Source organism: Triplophysa rosa, linkage group LG14 (genome assembly GCF_024868665.1).
Source record: "Triplophysa rosa linkage group LG14, Trosa_1v2, whole genome shotgun sequence".
NCBI classification, from domain to species: Eukaryota; Metazoa; Chordata; class Actinopteri; order Cypriniformes; family Nemacheilidae; genus Triplophysa; species Triplophysa rosa.
In genome coordinates, this window is record NC_079903.1 from 1,321,597 (window position 1) to 1,334,064 (window position 12,468).

The following is a 12,468-nucleotide window of genomic DNA, read 5'->3' on the forward strand; positions in this document are numbered from 1 at the left end:
CTTTATGCAGAGATGGGAAGTAACGAAGTACAAATACTTCGTTACTGTACTTAAGTAGATTTTTCTGGTATCAGTACTTTACTCCACTATTTATTTTTCTGACGAATTTTTACTTTCACTTCTTACATTTTTACGCAAATACCTGTACTTTCTACTTCTTGCATTTTCAAACCAGGCTCGTTACTTTAGTTTTAATCTGTATTTGATGCACAATCAATATTATTTCTTGTCATTGCGTGACTTTTTCAACCTAATGATAGGTCTGCCTAAAAGCCGAAGCGCTGTGTGAGGTGGCCACTAGCCAATCAAATTGGACCAGCTAAATATGTAATTTAGCTATTTAGCTATTCGCATGTTCTACAAACATATACTTCACGAAAGATGTACTGTAGTTCTTTCAGAAGTTAAGGCAGCTCGTTAAGGTAAGCGCATTATTGTTGCTGTTGTTCATTAGTATGTATGAATTGCATGTTTTTTGCTATCGTGGTGTGTGCGTTAAGTTCATGAACGAGTGAAAAATACCTGCTCATTGCGTTGCTTTCGATGAACTAATTATAGTGGGCACTTTTGCACAAAAATGCGCTAATTTCATGATTGCCATTTGAAGTGGTTTCTGGACATATCCTATTAGTCTTATTTTCTAATTTTCTTAATACATTTGCCTTGTTTGATCTGTTTGATCTATTTTCCTGATTTTTATTATATTTTTTCATCTTGTCATGATTAAAATTATAAGGAAATAAAAAACGATCCTTATCAACGTTGATTGACATTGCAATAAAATACTATCACATTATTTTGGAAGTTAAAATTTTGGGCTGGTTTTTGTTGGAGTGAGTAGGTTTTAGTGAGCCTTTGGGCTGGAAATCATCCACCTAATCTAGCAACACTGACATCAGTTTTAATGTTGAACTAGTGTAACGTACAATGTAAGAGGCTAAAAATTTAATATTTTAAAGCGAGGCATAATTTCAAGAAATGTGTTTAACCAATCGAGAAAAACAGTAATGGTTACCAAGTAAATTGACTTGCCTAATTAATTATCTCTTTATTTCTCAGTTTTCTCTTTTTGACAAGATCTCCCAAGTGTCTACAACCTTTGTATAATGATATGTCCATGAATGGTCTGTGCTTAAAATTTAAAGGGACAGTTAATCTAAAATTGAAAGCAGTGAAATTCTGTTATAAAATGTTTTGACAATCACAGTACCAAACAGTCATTTCCTGGCTATTACGCATCGCAGACATAGGCTAGTAGTCTAAGAAGCTGCCACGGACCAAGGCGGAAGGCAACACAAAGAATAGCTAAAATTATGGTTGAGAACTTGAGACAAAGGGAATTCTGTCACAATTATTATCAATAAGCTTGTCCTTTACACTCTTATCTTACATCATAATTGTTTTATAAATTTGTGTTTTTTCCACTACCTAGGTAGTGGCAAATAGATTTATTCCATCAGTCTTTTTTATGCTTGTGTTCTACATAATGGTAGTTCAGTTGTGAGGTACGAGCGTGACTCTAAAACAGGTAGTAGTATTGGCTACTTTTTACTTAAGTACATTTTAGAGCCCATACTTTATACTTTTACTTGAGTAAACAAGTTTAGTCAGTACTTCAACTTTTACTTGAGTACTTTTAAACATGAGTATCTGTACTTCTACTTAAGTAAAGGATGTGTGTACTTTTGCCATCTTTGCCCTTTATACAGGGATTATATGTATATATGTATTCCTTTATTTACAGGTATTTCAATTATATTCCAAAGCTTTATGGCCACAGTCACACTTCAGTCATGCTCACACAGATCTCATACAATACACATCAAATTTAAAACAACACACTATCAGAGTTTGCACTCTTTCTTTATAAATTCACCTTTGAATAAATAAAAGGCAACCCTTGAACAATCACACTATCAAGTTTGCACTCTTTCTTTATAAATTCACCTTTGAATAAATAAAAGGCAACCCTTGAAACATCACCCTATCAAGTTTGCACTCTTTCTTTATAAATTCACTTTGAATAAATAAAAGGCAACCCTTGAACAATCACACTATCAGTTTGCACTCTTTCTTTATAAATTCACATTTGAATAAATAAAAGGCAACCCTTGAACAATCACACTATCAAGTTTGCACTCTTTCTTTATAAATTCACCTTTGAATAAATAAAAGGCAACCCTTAAACAATCACACTATCAAGTTTGCACTCTTTCTTTATAAATTCACCTTTGAATAAATAAAAGGCAACCCTTGTACAACTTTTGGCCTATAGGACGTATTAGCGTTTTTATTTTAATACTATTATAATCTAATATAAATTCTACACTTACATAAGTATTAAAATCTGAATTCACTGTTCTCCTCAAGACCAACTCAACAGAAAACACAGATCAATGCATGCAGTTTTTACTCCTTTGGAATCAAAACCCCTTTAATCTTCCATTTTAGATTTTTTCTATTAAATTTAGTTCGATGAATTTAGAAGAACTTAAAGTGCCTCACCACAAGCAGTCTCTGGCAAGCAACACAACCTAACTATTATAAGCAAAAACTGCTCACCTTGGCAAAATTGTTGTGTTGCTCGTCCAGACGCCGCCCGCTGTGGTCCACTTTACTGCTCTTTCTGAGGATCCCACTTCTGACACCAAAATGTTGTGGTTTTTCCTCTTTCGATTCTGAAGAAACGACTCTTGAGTCAAGGTTTTGAAACCAAAAGTAGTTAGACTTTATTCTCGCAAAGTTGAAACAAAGCCAAGTTGGATTGCAATGCAACTGCCCAACCCTGGTTGGGGGCAGACCTTTATAGTGTCCTTACACACACACACACACACACACACACACACACACACACACACCTAAGTTATTGGGGGTTACCCTGATAACTTGAAACAGATGTCTGATCTCAGCATTCCTAGCTGGTGAGGGGGGGTTACTAACAAAGACTCTGGTATTTACGACTAGAGATGAGCTAACAAAGATCAGATCTTATGTAGAGATAGATTTATAATAGTAATGTAATGGGTACATGGTTCCTTTATATTTTCGTCAATAAAATTTTCAACAAGCACAGCCCTATTTAATGCCGTGTTCCATGTGCCCCTTTTATACTTTGAGCACCTGCCCCTTTAAAGGTCTCTGCACGGCCCTGCTCTGGCTGACCTCGCTCATACCAGGAATGATTTCTGGTGTTGGAAATTAGCTAATACAGTATTTCAACCGATTGCTTTTTTGCTTTTCACATAGGCAATACGCGCTATATGTATTAAGCAGGATACATTACAATGGGATTGGTTGGCCTTTATACAATTGCTGACCACGTTGTGTAACTTTACATTTCCAAAGAGAAGAGGTCGCTTCTTTGGAAAGTAAGCAATGATTTGTTTAATGTTAGCAAAGGTAACACTGCGCACATAATAAAATCCTGTAAAATGATCAGTGGTAAATTGTTCTGGTCTGGCTCAGTTCATCAGTGATTGGGTGAGAACAGTTCAAATTTACTGGCTGCGGAAATCAGCGGGAGGGGCTCATTATACAACAGACAAAATGCCGTAAATAACGCGTGTTATTAAGTTTATTTACGCCGTCATATGGCAAGACAGCGGCGCTAAAGGCGGAGCTTTTCAAGCGCCTTAGAACGCCGTTAAATACGGCGTTATGGATGACTTTTCGCTCGTTTTTTACGGCGTTTGGAATCGCGACGCCGTATTTTGCAGCGCAAATACTGTTTAAAACGCCGTCAAAAATGGCGTTCGGATATAAACGCGTTTAATCTATGGCGTATTTCTGACACCATCAGCTTGCCATAGTTCTTAGGCTTGTTCGACTTCATGCGGCGCCGCAAGAATCTGCAGCCGCCTGACAACAGCAATGCATTCTGGTTAGACAATTTGTCCAACTTTGATCGGCGCTGCAGCTGCCTTAAGATCGCGTGAGCCATTAAAGTACCGCGAGAGCAAAACGAGACCAGCCGCCTAGGCCAGGCGCAGCAGTTGCTCAAAATCGGCTGTGAAAGCTTTGATGATGACACACTTTATTCTCATTTGCCAGAATGTTCACGTGTATGTGTTGCGTGTTTATTCTCACACACTCGGTTACGATTATACTCACAAATTTGAAATTTTATTTCACATTTAATGTTTATTGTACTGATCGTAATGCAAAAAGAGGTATTCCTATCATATTCACTTAATCTGTGATAAAGAAATGAATATCCCGTGGTCTGCTGTAGGTTCAGCTCCTTACGGGAAGCACGAAGTGTCCGACCTGACGGCCGTCTTTTCACTCCTCCCCCGCCTGCAACCGGCTGATCTCGCCAGTCGGTGTCAGTCTAGTATGGGTCAACTCAAACAAGCCTCTTAAGTTGTCAACATACTGACGCCTAGGTAGTGCTGTAGTACTCGAGTCCGGTCTCGGACTCGAGACGTTTTTTAATGGTCTCGGACTTGTCTTGGACTCGTTGGTATTTGAACTCGGACTTGTCTCGGACTTGGTCATTGGTCTCGCAAATGTTCTAGTCGGTCTCGACTCGTCCGAGTCCAGCGATATATGTTTTATTTTCTCCTTCAAACATTGATAGAGCAATATTCTTGTGATCCAAAAACTGTTGCCGACTCTCAACTCTAGAACGAGAGCTGCGCGTGCTCATAAATTCTCTTTTCACACAGCAGTTCAGTTCAGTGTGTGCTGTTGGTGTAACTAAATAACTCCAGTATATTGGTTCAAGTCCGCGGGACTGTCATGCACGCCAGAAAGTGAACAACTGAATTAATTTGTGGATAATATTAACTGTTTACGGGAGACGCTAAACGGAAATGATTCAGCTGAACTGGTTCGACTGGTTCACTAAAAAGAAAGAACCGGTTCGAATGAATGATTCATCCGCGGCGCGAACCAGCATCAATCATTCATCAGGCACGATGTCAGCGAGCAGCGGCATAATACAGATTGGTTTTACAAACCATAATAAATGTATCGACAGTGCGCTTAAAAGGAAACTTTTTGCACCAAAACTTTCCCCGAAACATGTGGGACAACATCCAATTTCGTAAGACACCTGCAAAGGCATCACAAAGAGAGGTAAGTTAATGCCATGTTTCAGAGTTCGCATTGCATTTGAGTATTTTAGACAGTTTGGAAAGTAGGGCTTAAAGATAAGATTGATCGTATTTTTATTGTCATTGTGATGAACATGCTATTTAAGGATGGGCACCGACGTGCTTATAAACGTGCTTATAAACGAGCCGTGGAGCCTTTGCTCTTTCTAGCGGCTCCTCTATCGAACACGCACGGGCAGGCGCGCACACGCACGCACGCACGCACGCACGCACGCACACACACACACGCACAAAAGTGTTCATTGCTGCACAACCTTGCTGTTAGGAGGGCTGATAAAAAAGTTCCTTAAAAAAGTAATAAACAGTTACACTTCGGCTTTGTGACTTTAGTGCTTTACCTATATAGTAAAAATAAAATGACCTTATTTTATCTGCTTTTTGATCATTACAAACAATAATGAAAATGATTATCTTAGAATAGAAGATATGCTGTCTCTTGCATCACATAAATTATCAATAGTTAAGTATGTGGTCTTGTAGTCATGATTTTTTTCTCTCAATTGGACTCGGTCTTGACTTGGACTCGAACCTCTCTGGACTTGGACTTGACTTGGACTCGAACCTCTTTGGACTCGGACTTGACTAGGTCTCGACTAGTCCTGGTCTTGGACTTGTTTTGGACTCGACAATGGTGGACCTTACTACAGCCCTATGCCTAGGGGTACCGTTGTCGTCTTTATAGTGATGCGGAAAGCATTTGACCATGCTTCAGTTTTTGACGCCTTGGGAGTGAGAATGGGTTGATACATAATATCCTCTCAGTGTCTTTGTCATGACAACTTGACATTACTAATGTCAAAGATTCAAAGATATTTTAAGAGCACCTAACCCCTATCCCAGCCCTTACCCTAAACCTAACCACTTGTCAACCATTAAACACAACACACTAGTCAAATTACAGTCACATGTATTTATTCCATAAAATTAACAAAACAGTATAAACGTATTACAAATAAGTCGCTTTGCAAACCTTCTGAACTGAAGCCATACGATAACTTAGTTCAATGTTACTCCGGGAACGGACATCAACACATCTTTTTTATTATTATTATTATTTTACGGACATCAACACATCTGTAAACAAGCCGGAACATTAGAATGACGTAATCGGTAACGAGAGCCAATAGCATTTCACACTCAACGCTGATGCAATGACGCTGTCTGTCATGAGACAGAGGAAAGCCAATAGGCTTGTTCGACTTGATGTGGCACCGCGAGATCCGACAGGCGGATGACATCAAAGTACCACGAGAGCGATTCGAAACCAAACATTTTATGGTTTTTCGAATGGCTCTCGCGGTACTTTGATGTCATCTGCCTGTCGGATCTTGCGGCGCCGCATCAAGTCGAACAAGCTAATGATATTTCACTATTAAGGCTGACGTAACTTGGCGCCAGATTTGAAAATCGCAGCAGAAACCACAAGACAGCAGATGGTGATCGCTTTCGCGTCTGTTCCTCATATAAACAGTGTTGTGCAAGTTACTTCCAAACTGTAATACATTACAGATTACATGTTACTGTTATTTAAAAGTAATCCCTTACCTTACAATATTACTGTCTCAGAATTGTAATACGTTACATGACTCTAAATGACAAAATGTCTTTGTATTTTTGTATTTTCAAAATACAAAATACAAAATACTTTTTGCCAATCAAACTCTTTATTAGACTGCTGATTTCTTAAATTAACTAGGCTATACAAAAATAAATGCAAAAAAATACTAAGATTAAAGGCATTTAAATACAAAATACTATAACAAAATAATAGTATTTTGTATTTCAAATGGATGTATTTGAAACACTGCCCATCCATGCAGTCTAATAAGGAGGTTGATTGGCAAAAAGTATTTTAGTTTGAAAATACAAAAATACTAAGATTAAACACATTTAAATACAAAAAAAACATTTAATTTTTTTATCACACCTAACTTTAGCATATCACACCTCACATAATGTCTGTGGAAAAGTGGCCCGTACTTTACCAGAGACTACCAATATGGCCAGTACTGTACCGATGGCGGTAGTGTTTTTTTACAGTTAAATGATCGCTCTGCTGCCATACGAGGACTATTTATTCCTCTCTTAGTTTTAGAGAGAACTTGTTGCGTATTTATGATTAACTTGACAACCGTTTTGACGATTGTGTGTATTCATGTAATGTGATGTTATTATTTTGTGTTTGCTTAACAAGGGTGACAGTGAAGTTCTGAGATCAGCAAGACATCTTTTGTCACTTTTGAGCAATGAAAGACAAAGCTGATGGGCCTTCTACCAGCCAGGATAGTAACAGGTATAGTAGGTATTAAATTTCAGGTAATGTGCCTGAAAGTCAACACGTTCATTATGATGATGATATAAATAAATCATTTTGTGTTTTATGACTTTATAACAGGCAAAGAGTCCAACCTCAGGGACAATCATCTTTTCGCACAGAAATGACCAGGTCAGCACAAAGCTGTATTGCATTTATAGTACACTACTGTTCAAATGTTTATGATCACTTGACTAAGTGTATTATGTGATCTTTGTATTATGTGATGTTGATCTAAAGGCATTTGCTTATATATATCAGATTATTTTTTAGACAAAAATATAATTTGGAAAACATTACATATGTCATTAGAAAAGGAAAGGGCAGCTAATAAGAGTCAAGCAAAGATGGTAACTACTTCAAACTACTACTTCAGTCTAAAAAGCATCTCAGGGTGAGACCTGAAGAAATAGGCTGATAAAATGCCAATTCTTCACATTCAAGGCAAATGTTATCTACTATGAAGACACTACAATATAACATCTTTGATCTGGTTAAGTTGTCTTTAATTACAAAATAGTTCTCTTCATAATATTGTTTTTATGATTGTTTTTTTATTATTCTACAATCTAGAAAAAAATATGAATAAGGAATGAACAAGTGATGTTAAGTTTTGATTGCTAGTGTATTTATATTATTTTTTTATTATTGTAGAACTAAGTTACAACTTATAGTTGTTACAACTTCCTCAACAGGTCTTTTCCTGGATTGTTCTCAAATCGCAGAGGCAAACGATGCTTTACAGAAACATGTCCTGTGCCCAAGAAACAAAAACCATTTCAGGTCATGTTTCACCTGCTGCCGACCCAATGTGAAAGGTCACCCAGTGGTCCAGATCAACTGCTGCGTGCACAAGCAGGATTAGGACGCAGAACTGCCACCCTGGATGAAAATCCTCCAGAAAAATCCTCCAGAAATCCTCCAGAAAATCTTTGCTCTTCCAGCATATTTTGCATATTTGACCTCTGTCCAACAGTGAATATATGATGTTGAGATTCATCTATAAACACTGAGGACAATTGACAGACTCATTGCGTTATCTTTTATAAATTCAGTTATTCTGTATTGTGAACTATATGTAGACACTTCTTATGTAAAATAACTTGTTCAGGGCATTACTACAATAAAATCTAATTGTAATTTGTATAAATCATAATTTTATAAATCCTTCTAGTCTGTTTAAATTTGTTTTAGATCGTATTATCGTAAACATTTTCCAGATTATGCATGGTACAACTGTATGGATATACATACAGTACACACATATATATTTCCATAACTGTTTTACTGCTACAAATTTCAGGAGGGTGGGGAAGTCGTAAACTCACCATAGTGGCACCAGACTTGTGAAAGCTACCAAAATAGGAGAGAATTCAGTCTTCTACATAGCTCCTCTTCAGGATGAGTTAATTCAATTCAATTCAATTTTATTTATATAGCGCTTTTCACAATGTGCATTGTTCCAAAGCAACTTTACAGGAGCAAATAAGAAAAACACAGAAAGGTAAAACACAGCACAGTGCATGGTGTTTATAGACCAAGCAAGATCATTCTAATAAATAATATCTAATAAATAAATGAATAAATAAATAAATGCAGTCTCCCGATGAGCAAGCCAACACTGCACTGCTGTGGCGAGGAACCCAAACTCCAATGATGAATAAATGGAGAGAAAAAAACTCGGGAGAAACCAGGCTCAGCCGGGAGGGCCAGATCTCCTCTGACGTGTCATAGCTGCACTCAGTGACCCGGACCAAAGCCACCGAGCAACGTCCATGAAGAACAGGGAGAGCCCACGAGCCGCGACCCAGGAAGCCCCACCGCAAGGACGGCAACGTCATACAACAACCGTATTCGAACAGAACAAAGCAAGAAAGTAATGATGAATCATAATAACATTTATTACGCTTTTACAATTTCATTGTTACAAAGCAGCTGACATGAGACACATTGACTACAAGCAAAACAATCAAAGTTGTACCTGCAAAAACAAGAAAAGGTTGAAAACACAGAAGACAGACACACCCACACACAAAACACTCCACACACAACACGCACACGCCAACACACACAGACACAGAGACACACACACACACGGATGCGCACGCACACACACACACACACACACACACACGTACGTACACAGACAAGTACGCACACACACACACGCTCAGTGAGAGCACACATTTAGGATAAAGGAGAGAGAAGCACAGGTCAAATATAACAGATAATAAATTCCTATATGCAATATTAATTAAGTAAAACTTTAAGATTCTAAAGCAGCCCCCCCGGTCAGGCAGATAGTGCAAAAACAGTATGCAAACGGTGGCGAGGAACCCAAAACTCTAATCGAGAAAAAAAACCTCAGGAGAACCCAGGCCCAACCAGGGGATTCCAGTTCCCCTCTGGCAAAAGCTGCTGCCTCTGCACAAGCTCCAGAGAACTTGCACAACAAGGCTAAATAAAATAAATAAACTTAATAATAAAATAAATTATAGTTTAAGATTATCATTAATAATCTAATAGCATTTGAAATTTTGTGGTGAAGACATGTCAAGAGACCGCGTCCTTCTTTATCCAGCTCTATCATCTCAGCTCTTGTCAGGTCCCCACTTCCCATTCTCCGCTCTACCATCAGGTCAGGCCATGAACTGCATCCTGCTCGCTGTGGTAACCTTGGAACAATGAGACAAGACTGGCTGAGAGTAGAGTACTGTTCTGTACTCTTTGATGCAACAAGTACATCAGTTGTGTTTTTGGTTCCGGTTGATCTAACTAATGCAGCCTAAACCCTCTGAAGATTTATATTATGGAAGAGTAGTGTATGCAAGATTAAAAAGATGCGTCTTTAGTCTAGATTTAAACTGACAGAGTGTGTCTGCCTCCCGGACAGTGCAGGGAAGACTATTCCAAAGTTTAGGCGCTAGATAGGAAAAGGATCTACCACCTGCACTTGATTTTGAAATTCTAGGTATTACCAACTGACAGGACGCCTGAGAGCGTAATGCACGTGAAGGACTGTAATACAAAAGGAGTTCATTCAAGTACTGAGGAGCTAAACCATGTAAGGCTTTATAGGTAATAAGCAAGATTTTAAAGTTAACGCGATGCTTTATAGGTAACCAGTGCAAGGTTGACAGAACCGGGCTAATATGTTCATACTTTTTTGTACGTGTAAGAACTCGAGCTGCCGCGTTTTGGACCAATTGGAGTTTTTGTAATAAGCCTGCAGGGCAACCACCTAACAGTGCATTACAGTAATCTAGTCTTGATGTCATGAATGCATGAATTAACTTCTCTGCATCTGAGATTGACAGCATATGACGTAGTTTAGATATATTCTTAAGATGGAAAAACGCAATTTTACAGGTGTTGGCGACGTGGCTCTCAAATGACAGATTACTATCGAATAGAACGCCAAGATTCTTTGCTGACGACGAGGGTTTTATGGAACATCCGTCAATAGTTAAACAGTATTCTTGGTTGTTACTTATAGCAGTTTTCGGTCCAATAAGTAACACTTCCGTTTTGTCCGAGTTCAGTAATAAAAAGTTGTTACTCATCCAGTTTTTTATATCGACTATGCATTCCATTATTCGATGGAACTGCTGTGTTTCATGAGGCTTCGAGGAAATATAAAGTTGAGTATCATCAGCATAACAGTGAAAGCTAACTCCGTGTCGCTTTATTATATCTCCTAGAGGTAGCATGTATAATGCGAAGAGCAGAGGCCCTAAGACTGAGCCCTGTGGTACACCGTACTGGACTTGCGATTTGCGTGACACCTCATTGTTTATTGCTACAAATTGAAAACGGTCGGATAAATAAGATTTAAACCATTTCAAAGCTATTCCCTTAATGCCGACATAATTTTCGAGTCTATGTAGGAGTGTGCTGTGGTCAATGGTATCGAATGCAGCACTAAGGTCTAGCAGCACCAATAACGAGATACAACCTCGGTCAGACGCCAATAGCAGATCATTTGTAACTCTGATCAAAGCAGTCTCTGTACTGTGACATGCTCTAAATCCAGACTGGAATTCTTCATTGATGTCATTCCTTTGGAGGAAGGAGCATAATTGAGTTGAAACTACTTTTTCCAGAACTTTAGATATGAAAGGTAGATTCGATATAGGCCTGTAGTTCCTTAGTTCTCTAGGGTCGAGTTGGGGTTTTTTGACAAGGGGCCTTATAACAGCCACCTTATATGCTTTAGGCACATGTCCTAATGTCAGAGATGAGTTAATAATACCAAGAAGAGGATCTATAATTTCTGGGAGCATCTCTTTCAGTAGATTTGTAGGTATAGGGTCTAGTATGCATGTTGTTGATTTAGATGATCTAATAATTTTAGACAGCTCATCTTGATCTACGGTATAAAATAATTGCATTTTCTCCTTAAGGGCGCTGTAGTTAGTTTGTTCAGCGGGTTTCACTTCTGATTGCATTGTTATAATTTTTTCTCTAATATCTTGGATTTTATATGTGAAGTAGTTCATAAATTCATCACTGCTATGCTGATATACAGGATCAGAAGTCACTGACGATTTATTTTTTGTTAATTTAGCCACCGTGTTAAATAAAAACCTAGGGTTGTGCTGGTTTTCTTCTATTAGTGATGAAAAGTAGGCGGATCTAGAAGTTATTAGGGCTTTCCTGTATTTTCGAATACTATCCTTCCATGCTGTACGAAATACCTCTAATTTAGTTTTCTTAAAGTTGCGCTCCATTTTTCGGGCCGCTTTCTTTAGAGCCTGAGTGTGTTCATTATACCACGGTGTGGGGCTGCCATTTTTAATCTTCTTTAAACGTAGTGGAGCAACTTTGTCTAGCGTTACCGAGAAGGTGGAATTAAAATTTTCAGTGGTAATGTCAAGATCTTCAACGTTATTTCTCATGATTTGAGACAATTCGGGCAGATTATCGAGAAACGCATCTTTGGTAGTTGAAGTTATTGTTCTACCATATTTGTAACAATGAGTTTTATTTGCAGCCGTAGGCCAGTGAAGCAAACATAATACCAGATAATGATCCGAA